General features: G+C 40.4%; 1 protein-coding gene across 7 annotated transcripts in view; it reads left to right on the top strand.

Annotated features, from left to right (window-relative positions):
- The window catches only part of LOC145997412 (TGF-beta-activated kinase 1 and MAP3K7-binding protein 3-like), a 213,881-nt gene that overhangs the window by 152,029 nt on the left and 35,879 nt on the right, over window positions 1-25,973 (top strand). The window lies entirely within an intron of this gene.

Genomic DNA, 25,973 nt, shown 5'->3' with positions numbered 1-25,973 from the left:
CGTCGTCGCCTTGTTATCAAGGGGTACCGGGTTCGATTCCCGGTGGAGGCACATAGTGGTTCGGATCCCACTTTAAACTGTAGGTTCAGTCCCGATTAGCCTTACGGTGCATAAAGTGGAGTTAAAACACCAAATCAATCCAATGTTACCTTATTTTGCATATCGAGGATCCTCTCAAGCCCCATGTTATATCGATTGTGTAGTGATTTTGATTCTTCAGTGCGGTTTTGTTCTCCATAATATTTGAAGGGCTCTGGTGTATACATGGTAAGTGACATGTTGGTCATTTTTGAGTTACAAAGTAAAATGTGCCATCCTTCAATTTTCGAGTGAAATTGCCATTTCATACAATTTGCATTGAACTCGGTGAAGCCTTCTGAAATTGGTAAACACAACACGAAAACAATTTATGTACAGTATAGCTTCTAATCATTTTTCTTAATGAACTCAGAAATGACCTAAATGTCACCTATCATGTTTTACACCCGAACCCTTAATTTGCTATAATGAAAGTAAACTCGTGGACAAACTGAAAGTAACTCATTGTAAAGTACAAGGTACGTGCAGGAGAGTATTTCAGCAAACAAGACAGAGCCCAAACCAACCTTGTGTCACTGACCGATCAAAGCCATAGTCGTAGTCCTCATACATACTTTCCATCAACAACACAGCTGATGCCAGATCTCCTCAGTAGGATGGGCCCGCCTCTGTGGCGGAGTGCTTAGCACAGCGCGCTACGATGCCATGGGTCCCAGGTTCGAATCTTTGTGAGTATCTTCGTCAATGTCATCACTTCGCGATTAGCCAAAAGTGGAAGAAAAGCGAAGTAAAATAAGCCCAAAAAATCCTCAAGAGGATGTGTGATTACCAGTGACAGCCAGTGAAGGGCCCCACACAATGCTCTCGTTACAATAACAAAAAAAAAATGTAATAATAAATGTAAAAGCATTTTTTTTCTAGTTTTAGTAAGGATTACAGTTCCGCATCGTATTCAAGACCTGTCTTCCTATCAGCATCTGAGCCCCGGTAGTTTTTAATATCAATTAACTTATCTTTCCCTGTCTCGTTTGGATAATTCTCGAAGGATATAGTATCGTTCTTCCGACGAACCATTTCCATATGTAAGGTACATTTCCTGAATTTTCGACCCGAAATAAAGCAGCTTCGATGTAACATCCGGTGTATCTTACGTCACACCATAATGAATATGTGAAGGTCCACCCCTACGTACAAATCCCAGGTGCAGAGAACCTTGCGAAACTCCAAGACAGCCCCTCGCGGACCATTTCACTCTGTAATAAATGGTGCAATATATTTGCCCGCGAGCAATAGCGGGTCGGTAAATAAACGTTTGAACTTCCGTCGAGAAATCCACATTTTCACTAAAAGGTTCCTCCAAGTTGTACGCCTCATGTAAATTCATGGCGTGGAGTAATTTATAGGTTGACCACACTTTCCTAATTGAAGTTGCTTGACGTCATTCGCCCCATAAAATTGTAGATGCGGCATGTGAGCTGGTGGCCTTTTCAGAAGTGTCGGGTGTCAACTTCTCTCTCAGTTGGTGCATCCTAGAAACTGCATTCTAATGATACTCTTGCAACTGGGCCTATGACCAGGACAATTCTGTGTGAGGTAGTCTCGTGTATCTTGTCTGTAACTGTTCAAAGTACCCTTATATCACAAATATGGATATTTTGCTCGTAAGATGGTCGCAAATGTCGCTATAAAAAGAAGACTAAAACATACAGTGCTGTAGCGAGAGGATTTCGCTCGATGGCCCAATAGTTCGCACGGACGGTGCTAGATAGCGCATGGAATTAGAATTTCTTTATTCGTGTGTGAAGTTCAGCCTGTGGCTGCTCTACCGCTTAACCCGCGAAACTTCTACAATGAAACAAACAAACAAAGAAATGTAATACTACTATAGATACAACTATTCAATTACATTTATCCCTGTATACAGTAAAACCTCGTTAAGCCGGACTTCGCTTAATCCGGACAGGCAAAAAGAAAAAGAATGCGAAGTTTAAAATGTGGCTAGAAGTCAACAAGAGAACTTTCCAAAGAAAAGGCAGTCAACCACTGATGAAATTCTGTTTCCCGCAGACTTTGTACTGTACTGTATAGTGTATTTGGGCCTATGCCTTTTAAATACACCATAATAAACGCGTTTGTTGCTATAAACGGAGTTTTAATGCACTTTCTACTGTTCTTTTAGGTTATTTCAGTTAATACGGACTTTCGTTAAACCTGTCAACTTATCCCCCCAATTAGTCCGGATTAAAGAGGTTTTACTGTAGTACTAAATATTTCAGTAACTAACACTATAAAACAGCTAAGACAATTTTACTGATTCACACGCAAACCAAAAGTTATTAGTTTCTCGTTCAAATCTGATCATGTATTTTATTTCGATTTAAACGCGAGAATGCTGAATCTAGTCAGTACTGAGAGCTCTTAGCTCGCCATGACGTCACGAGCAAGTAACGCTCGACCAGGCAAAACGAGCGGCATACACTCAAAGCCCGGTCATATTTCTGCGGTACTGCGCCCTCAAATATGGATCGTCAAGTGGAAGATGCAGTGAAATAACTTAAGTGAACATCGTCATGCTAATAGCCTATCTTACCAATACACAGTGACATGAAAATGAAATAGATGACTATCGGCCGAAACTATCTATGCGGATATTTTATATAGCTACATGTTTCTGCGATTAATGCTACATTAAAATGCTGTTCGATTGTATGTTATTATTATTGTATCTTATTATTTCAGAGAATACGATTCGATTATCCTTTTCCACAGTGAACAGCAATACCCAGGTACAGAGCATTCCCTGACATTCGCTAGAGTCGGCTATTAAAATTACAGTTTTCATATTGTGTACTAACCTTGACTACAGAAGGTGTTGAAAATGATGTCCCTCTGCTGCAACACATTCCTGGCATCTCCGAAGGAAATTAGCATTTACACGTGCAAGTTCGTCTACTGTAATTCTCCCGATTTCTCGTACAATACTCTCTTTTTAATTCACGGATAGTGTGCGGATTGTCTTTATATACTTTATTTTTTAGATTTCCCCATTTTTCTTTCCACTTTTTTTCAGAACTGACCCTGTTACTCCAAACTTTTTTACGAGGTTTAATATAGTGGTCCTTTGTGGAACGGGAACACGGGAAATTTCGTTGCAAAACGTCGTCTCACTTCTCCACAATTCCTCTTTCCGAAGTAACACTCGACAAGATAAATCCTTTGTTGTAATGATAATGGTGCCATATTAAGCCACAATCTTCAACACACGGACACAACACAACACAAGACAACTTCCAAGGGAGGATTATACTGGCGTCAGTCTGCAACGTCAACAGAAAGGGAAAGAGAGCGAAAAAAACAGACTGTAGCGTGCGACTGTCGCGGATCCCGTTCGTCGGGAAAGACAAGCTCTGATGCCGGGCCGCTTGCCGCCGAGTCTCGTAGCGAATGTCAGGGAATGCTCTGTATTAGTTGCACTGTGATACGATATTTTATATTGCTTAATCGGGTCTGTCATTATGTGTATCAAGGGGTTAAATATTAAGTTTTGGTCTGTATACAATCCATATACTCTCATATACAGTCTTACATAGTAATGTTCGGGCTTATCATTTAGAATTGTAATTTCATGGAGTATGGGTTTTAGGTTCAGTCCGGTACAGTCTATTAACTATAAGATGAACGTTATGTAAAGTAAAATATCTACATACTATTATGATGTAAAGAATTGACACTCTTACATAATCCGTGCTCGAACGTTGAAAAAATACTTTGAAAAATCCATGTTTTGTAGGCGTGGAGGACAAACTAAATACGCTAGTCCGTTTTCTTTTCTTTGGAAACAAAACCATTGTTTTTATTACGTGAACCATGATATACAGGTATTTGTTGCAGTGTGATACGATATTTTTAATTGCTTAGTTCTGTCATAATGTGTATCAATGGGTCTTTGAAAGTAATGTATGGATTTATTATTGAGAATTGTAAATGTCCTTTTGACCTTTTTTTATTGGTAGCAATAACCAAACAGTTACGTATTCAAGTTACCCGCTTTCGAAAACATGACTCCGAATACTCGTCCATATTCCCTCTCGTGTCGTCGGTTTGCATAGGTTTTTCACTTATAAAATTGTGCACCTTCCAGAACAGTTTTTCGTTAAGTTTTACGCTACAGCTGCCGCAACTCCAGGTCCAACTTGTTTGTTCTCCAGTCGCTCGCTTGCTCAATTTTTCCGCTATAAAAGAAGACATTGGCACAGCCGCCGAGATTCTTCATTTGGGAAGCGCCGCTGAAAAACATCTATTTATGAACCTTCGTTTGTTGATCCGTCTAATCCAGTGCATCTTTTCAGCAGTAGGTGCCGCGCTCTCTGTCGAAAGCGGTAATTCAGAGCGGAGGGGGGGGGGGGAGGGTTAACGTTGCGGATTGGCTTTGTTCCCGTGTGAATCGCCGTAATAATTACCCATCGACGTCAGACCGGCCCTTCTAAGAGCCATTCTCGCCGAGGGAGCGGGAAATTGGAGAAATTTACGGTCGCCACGCTAGGTTTTTGGACAACGTACCCCCGCGTCCCGGTCCAGCTCCCGTGTGATTTATAAGCCGCCTTCCGAGCATGACGTGGTTAGCTTTTGTGATGCGTTTCGTCGTCTAATTGTCGTCACGCCTGATGGTGATTCTGCATCCATTTTTTTTTGTTTGTTTGTTTCCTCCGGTCTTGGCGCAATCGTCGCGTCTGCAGTTTGACACATGATTGCCTACGGTGGGCAATTAAACGCCGCTGCTTTACTTCAACGGCTTCTTATGCTTGTCTTTTGTTTTCCCAGATTCTAGCTTCGGTGTAATAGACCCTCCGTAATTGATATAATCGGATATTTACAGTGGGAGCTGGCGGCGGGTACTCTTCTAGCCAAGAAGTCACTTGATACGTGTCCTTTGTATCTATTGGTAGGGTATTACGGTTGGTTGATTTTGGTGTTTTCAGTCCACTTTATGCGTAGTAAGGCTAATTGGGCCTGGACATACAGTTTAAAGTGGGATCCGAACCACTATGTGCCTCCACCGGGTATCGAACCCGGGACCCCTTGGTAGGGTACTACGGCTCCATTAGGTCCGCCAATTTAAGCTAAAATACCAATTCCGAAGAAGAATGCACCAAGTATGTTGAACATGCACGTAGAAGCGAAAGTCTTTGCAATATCCCATAGATATAGTGGGATGCGCTGTCTTCCAGTGCATGCGCAGTAAAACAATTTTTTGCGCGTTGCAAATTTTTGTATAAAATATCACGATGGTGTTGCCGTAAGTGACATTAAAGAAATAAATTATTAATTGACTGTAATTAACTTGTTGCCAGACTGTTCATTATCATTATCTACAAATTTTATTAGACTTAACAGCTTTACATTTGACTGTTTACACCCAGCATTCATTTCGTGTACACGTAGAAACATTTTTATATAAATTTGTTCACATAATGTTCAAGTACATTATTAAATAACTTTTTTTTTATAACTACATTCACTCATTCATTACAAAAATACAAATTTACAATTTCATATTAGCTTGTCTCAAAAAAGCAAATGTTATATATCCAATTCGAATATCTGGTGCGTACAATAATGAAGTAAAATTTATGGGAAATGCCACATTTTTTTTTAAAAAAAAGAAAAGTCTTTCTTTTCTTTGAGTGAATACGACATTCCAAAATAATATGATGACCATCGCCCCCTAAATTACCACAATCACAATTTGAAAATTTTAGAATGTGCATCGGCCTTTTGTTGAACGCACTATGAAAAAAACTTGGTTTGATAATTGTAAAGGATCTAGAAACTCGTGCGAAACTGTTGATTAGTTGATTATTACCAGTAAATCTCATTGCGAGGTTGACATCTACTGGTTAGTCTCTTCACTTGTCTTTCTGATACTGGTTGTCTGTGATTGATTGATTGATTTGTTGTTTTAAGTCCACTTCATGCACAGGAAGGCTAATCGGGACTGGACCTACAGTTTAAAGTGGGATCCGAACCACTGTGCCATGTGCCTCCACCGGGTATCGAACCCGGGATCCCTTGGTTACTAGGCGACGACCTTACCACTACGCCAGCGGGGAGGCCCGGTTGTCTGTGACACGCTGAACAATTGACATTATAAAAACTGAACGATCTCAAAATTCTAAAGTTCAGTTTAAGAAACGTACAACCGTAATGTAATGTTCAGGTCATTTCAAGATACCGCCCCGTGTGATGAGCTAAAATGCATCATTTGAGATCAGAAACAATAATTTGAAAGAGAACAAAATTGCAGGTTTAACTCAATTTATGCAACAAAAGCGCTTTTCTAAAGTAGACTTTTCGAAAGTGACTTTGCTGTCCCAGGGCGATGGTTCACCGTGGCCTTAAAGTGGGTTGAGAGAGAGATGGAATCTAAGCTAAGCATAAGCACATCACAATTCCAGCATAAACAGACGCGATGGATCTATTTTTAAGCGTGAAACGGCAGCAGACACAATGGGAAAGGTTTTTAAATAGCGCATCGGATGTTGTTTGGTCCGAAATTATCTGCTCGAGTCATCATATTAAGCTACGGGCGGTCAAAAATATAGACATGGAGAAATATTGGAAACCGAATCAACACCTTCGTCATCTCTGTATTAACAACGGGAAGATTTGGATTGGCCACCGTTGCCACCCTGTGTTGGCTGAGTGGGTAGCACGACACGCTACCAAAGACCGAGAACGTGCGTTCATAATTTGTTCCTTTGTATGTATGTCTTATTTGTTCACCATTTATTTTCATCGCCGCGATTAATCCATAGAACTAGAAAAGATTGATTTTGTTTGATTGAATTAGGTTTTTGTACGTCACTTTTCTTCCAATTTTGGCTAATCGCGACGATGAGGATGCGTGATGATATGATAAATTGATGTAGGGACGCTCAGAAAGAACATCTATGCTCAAGCCGGGATTCGAAGAGCGAAACGAGAATCGTCATTCACGAGACGAAAGAAAACCATGCCGAATCTCGCCTTGCTGTGGTACAGTCGACGGCAAAAGTAATAGGCGAATGGTCCATCGCCAGTTTCGTTGTCTGTTTTCCACAATGTGATGATCATGAATTGGAACAAAAACGTCTATCGGAAGAAGACATCAGCTTTGCATCAACATAATTCCATTCCTTAAAATAACATAAGATGCGAAATGAAAAAAAAATAATAATAAAGAAAAAAGCAAAACTAGCGATGAACAATTTGACTATTACAGGGTGTATCCCAGTCTGGAAAACCTGAAAAAGCGAGAAAATTTAATTTCTCTGGAAATGTCAGGGAAATTTCTGTGTTTCTGGAAAAATCTATATTTTTGTGGAAGTGCACTAGAAATAGCTTCTTGAACAAGATAAGGACAAGCAAGATATTTTGAATATGTTGCCAACAAACTATATACTACAGTTGGATACACTCTTGAGTGCTACTGGCAATTACAGTAGAATTGCGTATTGAATACTCTAGGAAAGGGGGTCACGTTTTGAACTATTTTCAACTAAAAATTACTACAGTATGTGGTTATTGACATTTACCACTGTCTTGTTGCAATATTTGGGTTGTTTTGGTACATATTAAGATCTATAGTACTAAATTTCAATATAATTATGTATTATTTATTACATAACTATTAAAACTTTTTATTAAAACAAGTATTTTTTCATGAGTCAGTAAGTGGCAAGTATGACATAAAAACTTTCTAAGAGTGGTGTTTAACTAAAAATGCAGTTTTCTTCTTACACAAATGTGTAAACACATGAATTGCTGCAATGATTTGGTCTGGAAAAGTCTAAATTTTGTTGTTAAGATATTGTAGACACCTTGTATTATCTTTGCCGTTGGCTGTACCATCTCTATTTGATTGTTGAGTCATCTGCGTAAAAGAAAATGAAGTGGAAGTTCCCGATGTCCCACTGTGTGCAGCTTGTGAATCGGTGCTCAGTCATAGGAAGATTTGTGCGTGGCGCCATTGACAAAGCCTTACTAAAAATAAAAGTGGAAAGTGTCGCGAAGGTTAGGCAATTCCCTGCTCCGTCCACGTGCGTGCTCCCCGTTTCCGTGCGTAATTCAATTGCGTGTCGGTCGTCTCGACGCGTTTCCCTTTAAATCCTTAATGGTTGGGATTGCCACATTTGACACCCATTGAGAGCCATGGGGAATAGATAGGGGCTGTTGTTTCTGGGAGCGAGTGGGCTGCGTGGCCCCCTGGCAGTGGTTCCGTTTGCGTCACGGCTCGTGTTGCGATCCACGTATGGTGCTCCCTGCTTTGGGACACTGTGGCCAGTGCTGTGTGGTCTTTCCTGTGGAGCTCGGGCACGGAAGTATTATATCACTGCCTCATTCCGTTCTCCAGGGTGTTTTAGTACATATTGCGCATCTTCCAACACCTATTTCCCTCTTGCAATGCTTAGTTCTATTTTAGTGCTTATTTCTCCCTATTCCATTACTCTTTGTTCCATTTCCTGTACCAATTTTACCTTTCTAGAGCCTATTTCCCGTTTTTAGTGTCAGTCTTGCCCTTTTTTAGTGCCATGTTTGTCTTTTTAGTGCATACTTCCCTTATTTAGTGTCAGTGTTAGCCTTAGCCTTTTAGTGCCTATTTACCTTTTAAGTACCTACTTCCTTTATTTAGTGTCAATGTTAGCCTTTTGTTGCCTATTTCCCTTCTTAGTATCAATCTTTGAACTTTTAAGTACCTATTTCCCTTATTCAGTGTCAATGTTAGCCTTTTAGTGTCAATCTTTGACGTTTAAGTACCTACTTCCCTTATTTAGTGTCAATGTTAGCCTTTTATTGCCTATTTCCCTTTTTAGTGCCAATCTTTTACCTTTTAAGTACTTATTTCCCTTATTTAGTGGCAATGTTAGCTTTTTAGTGCCTATTTCCCTTTTTAGTGTCAATCTTTTACCTTGTAAGTACTTATTTCCCTTATTTAGTGGCAATGTTAGTCTTTTAGTACCTATTTCCCTTTTTAGTGCCAATCTTGGACCTTTTAAGTACCTACTTCCATTTTTAGTGTTTGCCTTTTAGACTTTCCCTTTTGTAGTTCTCTTGTCATTTCATTTCTTTGTGCATCCTTCACCCTTTTGGGTGCTTGTTATCCACATTTTAAGTTTTCTTTTCGCCATTTTCAGTGCTGTAACTTGCTAATATTGTTGAAACTGACGATACAGTGTTCGAATTTTGAATATCAGTGCATAAAAACATATGAGGCGAGGCGAAAGGTGGTATTTCGAACGTTAGTGTCCCATGCTGCCCAGGATGAATCTCGAAAATTTCAAATCATAACTATTATTCCGGGCCATTCCATATTGAATTTGCACTAGAAAACTGCTATCAGTTTCACAGAGTATAGGTACAGTCACCAGCAATAAAATAAATGGGACATCTAGATCCTCAAATACTCGCTTCCTTGTATTGCGTTGGGTGTGTTGCAACTTTACTACAATGAACCAGCTCCAATAGCAACTTTTCAACAGGAAATTCTGCTATCCCCGCCGAGATAGGCAACACGCATAACGCATTGCCAGCATTTCAGGATCTCGGTGTCCCATTTTTATTACATGTGACTTTTCACGTGCAACAGTTTCATAATATAGAAACACTAAATGGCGCATGTACACGAAAGGGAGTGCATAGTAACACCGTAATAATTTTAAATGAGGTAGGCGATGGATTTATTAATTTCAAACAACTGCTGCTTATACCTCCATGGTGGGGTGGATAACACATTGCGCTATGACTCTAGAGGTCCCGGATTCGAATTCCGGCCTGGGCATGGTTCCTTTATCAATTCCATCATATCTTCACCCATCCTCATCTTCGCGATTAGCTAAAAATGATTGAAAACCGGGGTAACATAAACCAACAATCAACTGCTGTAGGATAACCCAACGAAAAACCTGTGTCAGATTTCATTGTTTACGGAACTAAGAAATGAAGATATTGTACACGTACAGTCATAGCTTGTAACGATCTCATTAAGCGTCAGTGGGATCGTTACAACCCAGAAGTGTCCGTGGCTGTACAAAGCATGCATTTCTTATTTTATAGTCAAATTATTTTCCTTCGCAGATGGCATGAAGTGTATAGGAAACGATTTTAGCTTGTACCAAATGACGAAATGGTGTATTGGAAAAATAATTCGTTTTGGATTGCCCTTTGAAAAGTGATGTAATGTGTAAGGACAATGTAAACTACATATATTACATTGTGTACGCATGGAATGCAGACTGACTCTCCAGCGAACGTCTTTGTTACATCCGGCTGGCCTCCCAGGTCACCCGATATTACCTCATATGACTTTTTCTTGTCCGCATCACGAGCTTAGATGATCAGAAAAATCTGGAGATTCTCAGCTAAATTGATGGATCTGGCAACACTGTTTGCAAGAGTAATGCACGCTAAATAAGCGTTCAGCAAACGCCCGAACCTCCTCTGCTCGGACGGAAACAAACTTTCCTCAGAAACAGCCCACACTTCTACGTCACTGGAAACGAAGCAAAGGAAAAGCTGTGTGCATGACGTCAACAACAAGGAATTGAATGAACCCGACTTCGAATCCTACGTTGTTCTCGCTTTACTGTAGGAAAATGACAGTAATCGTCACCAAGCTCGTCTGCAACGGGACCATAGATATGCTATAGACATCAACATTTTACTTGGCTGATAGTTTTTGTTTAGAATAAACAAGTTTTCACTTAGATGAGCCCAGTTCGCAGTGCGTTTGACAACAACAGGGGAGGCTTGGGTTCGATTACCTGATGGAGTATAGGAGATGACCTCCTGGTTAAACACCCAACAGTCAACCTCACGTCCACGTAGTACACCCCGGTAACTGTTTCTGGCAGGCCGACGAGGCTCTGGCGTCTGGACCTACGTCCAATATAATCATCCGTAGGACTGTGTGTGTGTATTGTCCTTGAGTGTGCTGAGTGCTCCTTTACATCCTCAGCTTTTAGCATAGGTAAGAAGATTGTAGTCCTCGCAGACAGTATAATTTTAACTCTTGTTAGTCATCACAGTCGGTATAGTTTTAGTTTATTTGTAGTGAATAAATTAATAAGTTTTAAAACTTGATCAAGGAACTTTTACCATACATTTTTTTTTAATTTCTTGTAGGAGGCATGTCCTCAATTTTGTTTAAGTTAAGGGGGTTATCCCAGTACTGTGACACGGGCCAAAATAGCCTATGTGCTGAAGTGCCCATAATTTAAAAATAAATAAAGCAATCGATTATTACCGAAGTAGACATTTTTCTCGGCAGTCTCTCAGCATGTAACAGCTCTGGGGTTCATCCAGCCATCGTGAGTGCGGTACCTGGCGCAAACATGGAGGGAGGAGTGTTGGTGTGACTAACGTGCGAATTTCTAGTGAGGGGGGGGAGGGAAAGACAGCAGAATAAGTAGTGAACATGTTGCGTACTTGTTGACTTGATTTTTTAAATTTTTTCCGTACTTTTGAATTTGTCACTTTTGATTGATGCAACGAGGTTTTTGTAAATCTACTTTATCCATGGAAAGACCAATCGGAAATCAGTTTAAAGAATCCGAATCCGAACCACTATGTGTCCCCACCGGATATCGAACTCGGAACCCCTTGTTTGCAAGGCGACGACTTTACCACTATGCTATCCGGGAGGCTGGACAGATGCAGCGATGATGATGAATGGAGATTGGATCAAAAGGATAGCCACAAGACAGGAGAGCGCCTCACCGTAATGAGAGCTTAAATAGTGAATTGAAGGGCAAGGAAATTATGCAAAATAAGCATTTATTGGCACTATAAAGATGCATTATCAGTCTTGGAAACAACATCAAATGAATTTCAATATATACAGGGTGGCGCGCGGGAGTGGGAGATTTTGATATGCCGTAATGCACAGTAATAATATATACAGGGAGGTTATTTCAGTCTTTTACCGCGAGAGCGTCGGCCGTTCGGCGCCCCTTCATGCAACAGGTCCCGGCAAATTGCGTTACAGCAAGTCCGTAACAGAAACAATTTGTTTTGTAATGTTTCCACTTTTCACAATTACAGTTACAATTACAATTGAAATAAGCACGTACCTTGTCGCAAGGATGCTGGAAAAGGTGTCCTCCCAAATACAAATATTTCTGGCACCTTATTTCTGACATCTAATCTTAGATTACACATCGCTACTTTATCCTCAGTTGACAGAAAGGGAAGACAGCATCCCGGCGCATAAAGCAAACCGAAAGCGTAAAATGATATTTAAAAGTAATAATAATGATGATCACTAACCTTCTGTGTTATAAAAAATGTTGAAAATGACCTTTAAAAGCAATACAACACGTTTCTTAGGTTCAAGAGATCCTGTCTCTCGTAATTGCCTGACCACTTTTCTGCAAGAGTTTGTTTTCACGTAATTATCGTACATAAAAATTATTTGTTCAAGACTATATTTGTTTAGCGGCATAACTAATGAATGAATAACAATTAAAATACAATAAAGCACTAGCAGTGAATAGCACACGAACTCCATAACATAGTATAAACAACACGCGTACTGATAAATGCAAACAGAAGTGAACATGAGCGTACGCTACGTCTTGTAGCCGACAGTGTTGCTAACCATTTTTCGGCAATGTTCCTACAACTGACCAAATGTCCCTACGCCTAGTAAAGCGACAAAAAAAGCACCTCATGAGCATGCAAAACAGAAGATAAAATATACACATTTACATACCAAATCTTTCTCCTCTGTGCTTCCACAATTAATGAAGGAGCGAATTTACAATACAGGACCCCTCCCCGATTTTTGTAATATTTCGCATACTCACTAATTGAGGCCTCCTAATCACGAACTTGAAGTTAAAATTTGTGCGTCACGTGTAGAAATTGCAAAATAAGTGAAATTGAGTGGTCCGCGATCGGCATTACCGTGAATTGTTCGTGAGGCTATCCGTCAATGGTTTGTGGGGCTACCCGTGCAGGGTTTTTCGACCCCGAATTTTAATTATGTATGCCTTGCCTAACCTTACCGAGAATGGTCAGTGGGGCTATCCGTGAATGGTTTTGCACTAACTGTGATTACGAACCGATAAAAAAATCTTATTTTCGTAGCACTTTAACGGCAAACGTTCATCATCGAAGACACCATTTTCGTATCCTGCAATTTTACGATTGATGCACTGTTGCCAAACTTACCTGTAATCAAATCAGTCAACATTCCACATGTTGTTCTACATCGTGATTGTCACTGTCACATGTAAGCACCTCCTTTGGGCAATATACCGAAATCTATAAGTTTATTAATTAGCCCACGGCCATCCTCCTGCACACTCCACCTAACAATCTGTACAACATGAACAACTTTTTTTTACTGTTCTCTTCCGCCATTCTTACACGATCCATGCTCTCCAAGTATGAAATCAACAGTGTGGCAACGCTGTAGACAGCGTAACTAATTGCGAACGTCAGTTGTTCATATCAACAAATATGGCTACCATACTTGTATACGGAGAATCATTGCGAGAATTGAAAAGCTTATTTTACAACTTCTACACGTTAATGAACATTTTTTTCACCTCACCCCAACATGTTAACTCGAGATAAATCATCGCGACTAATTATTTCGTGAGTATAAGACGTAGCATAGAAATTACAGAAGGGTCCGGTATTGTAAATTCTTGCCTTATTGAATAACATTACTCTTGATTATGTTATTTGAAGTCATACATGCTGCTGCTGTGAAGAGATACATGTTGGTTGGTGATGCTGTATTTCCTGCAGTCTTGAACAATTCTCGTCCCATTTTATTTCTCTTTTTTGTTTTTGTATCACTTAACATTGAAAATATTCTTTCCCTTTCCGCGTTAGAATGTGGCAATGTTAGCACTATTTTCCCGAGAGTGGAAATGTTTTCAAAAAAGAACTTGCCTTGAAAGTTCTTGGTAACCGATAACATGTTCCAAAATTCTGATGGAGATTTGCTTGTTAGTTCTTTTTTCTTCTCCTCGCTAAAGTATCCAGATAAACTAACCCATTCATTCCAAACTGAGCACGAAGAAAGTGCAACTGACTGGCGAGTAAGCTTTGCAGAATAATATATTATTTTCCAAGATTGAAAAAGTCCCTACGTTTTCCCTCATTTGGCAAAATCTGTCCCTACGTCCCTACGCGGGCGAGATATAGTGAAAAGTCCCTATGCGTAGGGACATGTCCATGCGGTTGGCATCACTGCCGACAGGTGTCGCATTCGTGCCGTATGAAGCGCCCTCTCGCGGCTGACAACTCCCCGATAAGCTGCCGGCGCTCTCGCAACAACTGAGGATAAAGTAGCGATGTCTAATCTAAGATTAGATGTCAGAAATAAGGTGCCAGACATATTTGTATTTGGGAGAACACCTTTTCCAGCATCCTTGCGACAAGGTAGCTACGTGCTTATTTCAATTGTAATTGTAACTGTAATTGTGAAAAGTGGAAACATTACAAAACAAGTTGTTTCTGTTACGGACTTCCTGTAACGCAATTTGCCGGGACCTGTTGCATGAAGAGGCCGCTGAGCGGCCGACGCTCTCGCGCAAATAACCTCCCTGTATATATTGTTACATAATTCAGGACATAAAAAGGTACATGTATGCCATTTGCAAAAAACAAAACATAACTCACGTCCACTAAATGGCGTATCATGTCCAGGAACGGCGATATGAACTGACCTGCAAGATCGCCAGATCTGACAGTGTGTGATTTTTTTGGGGTGGGTGGATATTTAAAGGATCGTGTGTTTACTACTCGTCCTCATACACTGGAGGAACTAAAGGCTGCAATATGTGAAGAGATTCGGTCTATCACTGCGGACGTACTGCAGAAAGTTATGAGAAACGTCCATTCCCAAATGTAGGAATGTTGCCTCAGGGACGCCATTTAGAGGACGTTATTTTCAAACCGTGAGTTATGTTTTGTTTTTTGTAAATGGCATACCTGTACCTTTTTATGTCCTGAAATATGTAACAATATATATATTATTACTGTGCATTGCGGCATTATCAAAATCTCCCACTCCCGCGCGCCACCCGTTATAAGAAGCATTAGCTTAGTATGTGACTGGTACTTTGAAGAGAGAGAGTATTGTCGTAAAGTAATTATTTAATAGAACAATACATAATTAATTATTACATTTATTATTCTAAAGATAGAAAGAATACAAATTCCAGACGTCAACGCCTCGTTTGTCCGAAAGAATGCAGATTCCGGTTTGGAAAGGGAGATTTGAGTAACATTTAAAGCAACGGCGCCATTAGCTGGCAACCCTGAGTCCCGGAGGTGCAAATGAACGTTTGGGTGTAGTTCCCTTGGTAACTGAAATGCACGGCGTTTTTATTCTTAGCCTCTCGCACTGACCTTAGCCTTTGCGTTCCCCAATGCACATGCACGCGTGGGGGCTGGGTGGGAAGGGAACATAGGGTAAATAAACAGGGTATTTTCTTTTTGGTGAACTCCCCACTCGTCGACGTGAATAAGCTATAAATTGCGCGGCATGTTGGCACGGAATCGCCACATGAGGAACAATCGGGCCAGTCTTTTTAACAATGTCTATGGCTATTTTCGTAGTTCACCGGTAGGGGGAAAGGTGCTAACTGGCGATGAGGCTGAATTCGTTTTGAACACCTTTCCCCCGTCCTATACTTCAGCTCGCGACCAGTGGCGTGCCCAGTATTTTCGAAAGGGGGTTACGTAATTTTTTTTAGTAGTCTACCATCTTTTCCTACCTTTGACTTTTTTTTCAGGAAATATTGCCCCCTCCAACTCCCCCTTGGGCACGTCACAGCCGTAGACTACTAATCTATATACGTCTACATGCTTTGTCTACGCGTAGATTACATAATCTACGTAGGAATATAAACTACACCAGACCCGCTTTAGACCAAAGCATTTCCTTTAACAGCCTACCTCCGTGGCAGAGTGGTTAGCACGGCGCAGGGGTCCCGGGATCAAATCCTGGCGTGTTCTTTGTGAGCGTTTTTCATCAATTTCACAGTTTCATCTCTCATCCTCGTCTTCGCGATTAGCAAGAAGTTGCAGAGAAGCGAAGTAAAATGAACGAAATCGATCAATCAATTTATTTTTAACATTTCTGCTAGCATAAATGCTTCCAAAAATATTGTAGCATTTTTTTGTAATGAAGAATTTTATGTAACACAAAAGTAGCACATTTTTTCAATTAATCATGAGAATATTTTGTACCTTCTGTTGGACACTTAGTATAAAAATTATTTGTAATTGTAAAGGAGAGTACAAGGTATGCTGGCATGCTCAGTTTTCCCTTAAAATTAGGTCCGTTTTTTTTTATGCAAATAGGGAAATGTTCCCCCGTGTGACAACACTGATGTAGAATGATAAGGAGCTTTCAGACCGAAGCGACACGGCCCCCTAAACATTCCCCGCACATGCATAAACAACAGACCGAGGCGGCATGATGAGCACCACTGATGTAGCTTCCAGACCGAAACGACACGGACCCCTTCAGTCTAAAAGCAAGCATTCACCACACATGGAATAACAACTGACGGAGCCGACACGATGCACCATTCAGAAAACGATCCAGTCCGAGCAACACGCAAGCGACACGTGCAGCTTGTCTCTCTTCGGTTCGAAAGATTGCATTCTTTTCTCAAGGTTGCTTTTTAAAGAGACGCGTGTCGCGTAGGTCTGAGGGAGATTTCAGACCGAGACGGGATGGTGACACCGAAGCGACTAGCGGCACGATGCACGGAAATGACGGGAGTCCTACTGACACGTGCATCTTGTCGCATCACTTCAGTTCGAAAGCTTTCGTTGATTACAGAGGGTTCGCTTCGGTCTGAAAGCTCCCTCAGTGTACAGCACATCACCGAGCACGACTCCTGCCAGATTAATGAGGAATGCGCAGCGCTGATTCGTCGTGAGCAGAGCGTGGTTGATTCCTCGCATTGCAGCTCAATTTGTTCCTTGAAGCGCGGACTATTTTCGACGCACATCGCGATTCTGATCGACTATCTATAGCTCGGGGCATTTGGCTTGCTCGAAGCCCAGCGTGGTTACCGAGGGTATGTCCGCCTGTGCATTCAGCCTGGTTTACATCGAACAGCGAACGCTGTTCCTCAACTCGGCAAGGAACTCCTGACACGAGCTCTATTCTGTTCCAGCGAAATAGGCTAGTATAATGACCCCTTTTGTAAGCCGGTGTGGGGAAAAAAAACCTTTTAAAAAAGAAAAAGACGAGACTTTTCGAACTGTGTGTACGTACTTTCCCTGATGGGTTGTATGGAATTAAGGAAGTTTTGACAGAAATACCCAAGTGTTTCCTTCTTTCCTCCTTTAGGGAGAGTGTCTATTCCCTTTCTCTTTCTTTTTTCTCCATTAGAGAGAGATAGAGAGAGAAAGATGTGAAGAGGAAATAGAGATCTCAGGTTTCCTTTTTGTCTCGTGAAGGTGAGAGAGAGAACAGGGTGTCCACCAGTCAAGAATGTCAAGAAAAAGTCAAGAAATTATGCTTGTGGTCAAGATTTTTTTCTATATTTTACAATAGTGAATTTACATTGTTATAAACAGCTGATCGCTCAGAAGAAGATCCCTGACGGAAGTGAAGTGACTTAGCAGCAGGCGACTCCACTATTAGGGTCGGGGGTGTGCACCCTGAGTGAAAAACACATGTGGGCTCGCTGTGCAGCGACGCAAGTCGTTTAGGGTTACCAGAAGTTCTCTTTTACGCAGACAAATCCTGTTTTTCAGGTACTAAAAATGCTCCGGCGGGATTTTAGAAAAATTTGGAAATATCCTATTTTTTGGGTATAAACAGCTGCTTAACTTCAAGATTAGTAACAAAATGTTATTTGTAAACAATTGTTAATATAGTTTCCGTTTTCAATTTCAAAGTAAAGAAATACAACACACTCAGTTGCAAGCGCAAAGAAAATATACTTTTCTTGCAACATCGAAAAATTGTTGAACCTTTGCGTCTCTTCTGTTGTCACCGCCATGCCGCGTGAGGTTTTGATTTGAAAGCATTTGTGACATCTACCCCGACTCTTGGTAAGCAGCAAGTTTCTGACAATAGGTAAGAATATGCAATTCTCCGCGGCTTACTTTGATTTGCGTTTCATGACAGAATTCAGAAATAAACAGTATTTTTTAACTGCCGTACCCTTAGTTGTTACATGGCAGTGGAGAAGTGAAGTTCTGTCGATGAGCGATCTGAACCAGTAGCGTACGCAGGATTTCATCAAGGGGGGGTTATATCTAAAACTTTTTCCAAATTCACATTACCATTGTTTTATTATACTTTAATTAATTAATAATATTCATAATTAATTAATAATACTGATAATTAATTAATTAATTACTAATAATAATACTACTAATGCAGCTGCTGTTACTACTAATATCACTACTATTATTAAGTAGTAGAGATCTACATAAATATATTTATGAAAGCAATAGGACAAAATTATTTTCTAGTAATTCGATTGTCAACAAATCCTTGGAGTTTTTTGTTTCTTTGTTACGAAATAATTGTCTAGTGAATAGTTATTTATTTATGATAGTCCATAAAAACAATCAAATATATTAAATTAATTGAAATAATCAAAATATGAAACTCAGCCAAGGAGCCGCAGCATGGAGCCGCGCTAGTCTAGTCTGACAACCTCGTGGGAGATCCCCGGAATTGGTTGGAATTTATCCAGCCTTGTCCCCGCACCCAGCATCATATCAATGGGTACCTGAGAGCAACCCTGGGGGGATAAATGCTGCCGGAGCATGGAGCTGATCACATCACCTGCAAAATGGCCGAGACATTATTATAGACTTTCCAACACATTTATCACTTTTAGGTGATTCACAAAGCACTTCTTCAACATTATTGAACTTTGCGGCCGCTTAGATTGTTTAGATATATCGACGGATCCCAAACTACACTGTAAAGATTTATGAGAAACACGCCAATACCGCTCTCAAAATCTACTATGCACGGGCACTATAATTCACACCTGGTTGTCTCGTTGTTCTTACCAACAAAATATTTCACAATAGTTAAGCTTATTGTAGTTCGATTTCAGAAATTCAAATGTACCTAGCAAACAATGGGAAGGTGGACTGGTGATCGTGTGGTCTTGTAGGCCTTGCATTTGTCTACATTAGCAGCTTACAACGAACTAAGAACTTTATTTAGTTAAAGCTCATTGTTCACAGAAAAAAAATGCATGTTCTTTGAACATTGTTGCAGCTGATGTACAAAACAACTTTTTCTTTTAAATCATAATTGCCCTCATATTTAATTTTCAAGAATTTGTGTTTATTTTCAAGGCATTCACTATTAAAGATGCGTGTGTTTGAAATGTTGTGCTTTTCTCCATACTGCATGGGAATAATAATTCAAATTATTATTATTAGTATTGCTCTTATTATTATTATTATTATTATTGTTAATATTATTATTACTATTTTTATTTTTATTACTGTTGCAGATTTTTGACTGTGATAAATTAGCTATTTTTAATTTTTTTCTACAGCATTTTCCATAATATTTCAAAAGCTCAAGGGGGGGTTTAAACCCGGTAACCCCCCCTTGCGTACGCCACTGATCTGAACCATGCCAAAATGCAAAATTAGTGACGTCTTACAAAAACTGTTTCCTGGCTTTACACCTGGAAGAAAAAAACTCCGAGGCAGAATGTCAATTTATGTTATTAATTTAAAGTAAGAGACCAAGCTTCACAACCGTATAATATTAGGAGCATAGTGAATAAATATTAGAATATTCAGACATTTGCCTACAATGAGGCCTATTATTAGTTATACGGAAACGGTGTAAAATTATTTTGTGATCTATAAACCCACCAAAACACCAGTAAGCACAAAACGTGTGTCTTCGTCTAGAGTTAACAACAAAAAATGCCTTCCTTTTTAAAGTTTGTCATCTGGTAATCCTAAAGTCGTTGCCTTATATTCTTTTTAAAATTCTTTGAAATACAGTCTAAATAATGCACAGGATAAGCAATACAAAAGTATTCTGGCCACTGAAAGAAAAACAGCAAACTGTTGCTGCGGACACACGCTCTGCGTGATTGACGCAAATCAACTCCCACGCACTTCGAAAAGCCGCAGCGGAAGGCTTTCTGCTACCCCTAAAATCTGCAAATGGACCGGTCCTTCCCTTCACACCCGCTCCCCGTCAATCCTCGTTTGGGGATCTTCTCGTGAGCTGTACCTGTAGTGGGATTTGATAAAATTGAATATTTGGAAATCTAAGAATGTATTGAACTGTGGTTAAGATTTGTTTACTTTCATTCTTAAGAATTACATTTTTGTGTGAAGTTTTGTACAAATATTAAATAAAGTAAAGTGGCCATTCTCCATCCAGGATGAAGTCCGAAGCATTCATTTTAACAAAGCAAGTCTAAGTCTCTTGTGGTAGGGGTTTCTGATTGAATAAAAATATATATTTTCTTAATTCCCAACTACACTTAAGTAAGGGGCGATTAAATAAATGTCAAGAAAAAGGGAGGGGGCAAGAAAAAGGAAAGAAAGTCAAGAATTTTGGATTTATTATTTTGGTAGATATACCCGGGAGAAGGAAAAGAAACGAAGGAAGAGGAAGAAACGAAAAAGTGAGAGAGGAGTTAGGGAGAGCAAAACATGTTTTTCCCTGGCAAATGTAGCCTTCAGGTCTTGAATTTATCAAGGTAACATAAGTAAAGTAACAGTCACAATTACTGGGCCGAGAAAGTAACGTTTTTACTATACATTTCGCGTGAAGAACGAGATATCCTCACTCACACGAGGCGAGACTACTATGTTTCGATTCAGACCCTATGATAGCAACGCACATGATCATTCAACACCTCTGGATTGCAATGGGATTTTATGAGGCTCTTTTTTTCTTTTGGCATGAGCTTATAAGAATTTCGTCTCATTCTCTTTGTGCTTTGGCGCGATGCCACCGACGCTCTTGTTTTTGCTATCAGTTCATGTGTGGCGAGGTGGCATTCCAGGAGTCCACTTAAGTCCTCGTGGACAATGCGGACAGGTGCGCTCACGTACCGCTGCCTGAAATGCCTTATTTCTCTTCCTTTCCCACGGCCAACGCCCCCCTTTAATATGCTACCGAAATATGTCCCATTGACGCACAGGGGCAGTGTTTCCAACAATCGAAGCGGAGGAGTCGCCAGAACTGCACACTTTTCTCCTGGACGCCCACTGGAGCGGAAGTGATTTTTTCCCTTCCGAGGGAAAACTTTCCAGCCCTGTTCACCTTCCCCGAGTCCCGGGGTGGCGCCCTACCGACTGGACCACCGCGCGCCTCTCTCTCTCTCTCTCTCTCTCTCTCTCTCTCTCTCTCATTGATTTTGGGAGTGGGTGGAGGGAGGTTTGTGGTGAAATACGTTTTTTTATAAATATGAAAATACGTAATCACCACAATTTTCAGAGTATGGGGCACATCAGCACATAGGCTATTTTTTCCGTCGCGCAATACTGGAATAAGCCCTTCAACTAAAACATTAGGACAGTCCCATAAGAAGAAAATAAAATATATCCGTAAAAAGTAACTAGTCTTTTTAAACCCGAAGGTTTATGGCTGCAGCGACACAAGCCTTCCATCTGTCCTTATCCTGGGCAAGATCAGTCCAATGTTTTCCATTCTTACCGATATCCTTTAGGACCATCTTCGTCTTGCCCTTCCCACAGGTCTCTTCCCATCAGGTATCCCAAGAATCCTGTAAACCCTTTCCTCACCAATTCGTGCCACATGTCCTGCCCACCTAAGTCTTCTTGATTTAATTATTCTAATAAGATCTGGACAGGAATACAAATTGTGTAATTCTACATTATGTAACCTTCTCCACTCACCTGTCTCCTCATCCCTTTTAGGTCGAAGTATTTGCCTAAGGATTTTATTGTCAAAAACTCTTAATGTAAGTGACCATGTTTCACATCCATGTAATACTACAGGCAAAATTACTGTTTTGTATATTTTAACTTCTAGTTTGTTAGATATTATACGAGTAGATAAAAGTTTATAAAGAGAAAAGTAACACTCTTCAGTAAACTATTCCGTTAAATACTTCCTTACTCAATTTTTTTAAAACTAATTCATTCATTCAGTACAACATACTATCTCTGACTAGAATCTCCTTAGCTAGGTTAAAAGCTGAGGCTGTAAAGGGACACTCGGCACACAGAAGGATAAACACAGGACAACACGACCCCACATTGGATTATCTTGTCCGTGGGCCCAGACTCCAGACCCTCGTTGGCTTGCAACTATCAGTTACCGAAGTGTGCTGGCTTTCCGAGAACTTCACTCGAGGGGCATAACCGATTTCATTTGCTAATCAGTAACCTGAGAAGATATTGCAATGTAAATAATATACGAAGTACATATTCACATGGCGATTTCTCGTTGGAGTTGGCAACGGTGCCACAGGCCAACGTCATATACGATCAGCTCGCGTCAGAGTCCGAGCTGTTATGTTCGATTGGCGGACATAATGAAGGCCTTTGTTATGGACCGTTCTGCTTACGCGTTTCGATTGGATTACAGCATATGCGCCAGTGTCTTAAGTCAACATTTACCCGGACCAACTGTCGCTACACATCACGTACATTTTTTTTTCTTTCTTTAAATGGGTGGCCGTGTTGGAGGTCTGGCCTTGCCTGGTGTCAAAGAAGGCCGCATTGCGAATTTGCTGCCACCGGCTTTGGCCAAAGCGGAGGAATTTGCAAGGTCTGGTTCATGTCCGCACTGGCATAGCCAGGAAGGGGTTTACCGGTAAAGGGTAAAGCGGAGGAGGGTTTGCATTTGTTCATTTTTCTTAATTTTTGAGGTTTATTTTTCTTCTCCCCTGTTGTGTCGTGAATTTTAAACGCATTTCCTAACATAATTTATGTATTTTAATGTTCTGACATAAATGCCCATTCGCCATGCGGCCAATGTAAATGCACAATATTATTTTCACTTAAAATTTGGCAAGGAATTAAATAATTAATTGTGGTACATTTATTTTTCCTCCAGCACTTTAAATGCTTTGTGTGAAGCCTACTTCAATGTTCCCTTGCTGGTCACTATAATCGCTTTAAATTTCGATTTTAGTCAATATATATATAAAAAAAATATATAATCTGATGTACACGAAACACAACTGTACATTCTGACATGCTGACCGACTACTGTATCGTGCAAGCTCTCTCTGAAAGTAGGTGAATGACTTAATACAGAAAAATCTTGAAGTAAAAATAAAGAAAACTTCATTAGCACTTAATTGCTTCTTTCGCCTTTGCTTTAGTAGTCTAAAACACCAAACAACGTGTTCTGACTAATTATTCAACTACTTTGTTGTAATTGTGAAAATATCATGCTTTCATTTTAAGAGCGAAAGTTATTTTTAGATCATCAACTTCCGAGCCTTGCTTGTCATTAGTGATGGGCGTGCAGGGGCGTGCCGTGACCTTTCGTGATAGGCAAGCGATGGGTTAATTTTTCGTTTTGGTTAATTATAACAATTTCAAATATAATATAAGCCTACACACATCCCTACTTACAATAATGTGCATAATGGTGAAGTATCGGGCTTGAGTGTGTGAAGTGCATACATACCGTAAAATCAAATCTTCGCTGCAGGTTTATAAAGAAGAAAAAAAGCCTCTCGATATAAACTTGTAAATTTCAACCATGAAGAAAATAGTGATTTACTTGATATTTGAGGGCAACTGTAAATTAAATTACGTTCTTTTTTAACCCTAAAAATAATAAACATCCTATTAGCATAAAGTTTCGATCTTAAATAAACGGACGGGATTCGGTTTCTTACTTGGCTAGAATTATGAATCATGACTTGTCTTCAGTTGGATGCACGCGCAGATTCTGGGAACGTTCATGTCTTTGCACTGCATTATAAAAATTGCTCAAGTCACTGTAGCTTGTTCCTTAATTTGTATTGAACAAAACACATGGCCAACAAAATAATTTATTAAAATCATTGCTACCACATAATATTGTTGTACTGAGATGTTTTAAACTGCCTAATGAAAACTTTCCCATCTTTCTTAGTTGGTTTGGTTGTGCACAGTTCAGGACACGGTCGCTCGACTCACAATCACAAGCTCCAACTTTACACCATATGTTCTCGAACTGAATGGTTTTGAAAGAAGGTCCCTAATCAAGGCCTTACCTGCAGCAATGCAAATTGATGACTCTTCTGGTATGTCAACCCTGGCGGAAATTTTCAATGTACTTTTACACCAGGTACAAAAACACGACACAAAGAACAGCACAATATCACAGTAAAAACAACACGCAACAGCAGCACCCACGCTTCTAAATTAACCTTCCTTTTCACCCTAACCTGCAGTGTTACATACCCTCCATATTTCCGAGTAACCGACCACATGACGAATATGTTCAAATACCGGCTGTGATTTCATTTTTATAAATAGCATACGACTTGTGATCACTGGTAACTTCATAATGTAATTTGGTAATTACTATAGAGTATCAAACATGAAAATCGTACCGCGTTAGGTGGTGCTACAGATGCACAGAAAATTCTGGAAGTTAGCAACACTTGTGGCCGTGTGGACGAATTTTTTCCACCACCCTTGCCAAAGACAGGGTGTTGCTTGCCCTCGGTCTTTTTTCCTCGTAAACGGGGATGGACAGTGTCCATGCAAGAACTGCATAAGTCACTCGAAAAGCGGGGAGAAAGGCGAGCAGTCCTCTTCTTCTAAACGCGGCCAATCGTGCCGCATCGCCCAACGTCGTCAAGGGTGTAGCCGGTTTATGTTTCAATCCAAAAGAACAGAAAATAGAGGACATGAAAATTCTGCAATGTAAATATCTTATAGTAAATAAATTCCATTCTAATGTGTATAGAGGCATTGAAAAACACGAACTTTAAATATCAAAAGTGTTTTAAAAAACAACGCAAGCGGCGCTTGCCCCGCCTTTCCTTACCGCACGCTTCTGTGGGCGTGTACGTATATACAATGACAGTTTAGCATGCAATATTATTTTTGTATTTTCGATTGACTCGTGCTTTGTACTTTTCCTTATTCTAATACTACAGTTTATTGTAGCAAATCACAGTCTCGTAGATTCGTTTGTTCACCTGAAGACGAGAGAAGAGGTACTCTGTCGAAACTTAGTGCAAGAATACAAATGGTAGAAGCACTACACAACGGGTAATGCCCAAGAGGTGTTGGAATAAGTTCAAGTGGTAGAAGCACTATACTCTGTCGAGACATCTTGAATCTGTGGAGCAAGACCGCACACAACGGAAGAAAAGGGAGGAACCGAGTTGGCGGAGCAAAGCCGTGCGCGCTGCTGCTGCTGTTGGTAGATGTACTCACCATCTCGCACGTTGATTGGTCGAGTCATCTCGAGTCACTACTTGTTTTCATTCGTTTGCTCTAGATATACCCGGGACAGGGTGTAGACAATGGACAATGCCTGCGTAGACTGTAAACTGCATGTAGAGGTAAGAGTCTACGCATAAATTATGCCAGACTTTAGGATGCAAGCGTATACTTATTCTGAAACAATGGATCGTTAGGTGCTTAGGCTTGCTTGAGCCAGCTTGAGCCTCTCTAATCCGGTTATCCTTCTTGGAAAGGGGCGGTACACTCAAGGAGCCCAAGTATTCTCCTCTCCTTTCGTTAATGCTCTCGGTCCGCCCCAGCGTGAGCGTTTTCAAAAGTGCGTTTCCCTCCCAAGCCGATGCCGTAACGAAACATAAGCATAACTCAGATCGCTCTCTTTTTAACGGAATTTACAGTCCACAGTCTATTAATACGCCCGCGGGACACTTTTAACAACGTTAGCCGAGGTTCCTCCCGTAAAATTCCAATGGAATGAAGTTGGAGATTAAGAAAAGTGTCCGCTGACGTCAATGTAG

This window comes from Lepisma saccharinum, chromosome 13 (assembly GCF_977018435.1).
Source record: "Lepisma saccharinum chromosome 13, izLepSacc3.1, whole genome shotgun sequence".
Lineage (NCBI taxonomy): Eukaryota > Metazoa > Arthropoda > Insecta > Zygentoma > Lepismatidae > Lepisma > Lepisma saccharinum.
Note: the sequence above shows the minus strand (reverse complement) of the source record. Positions and strands in the feature narration are given on the sequence as shown.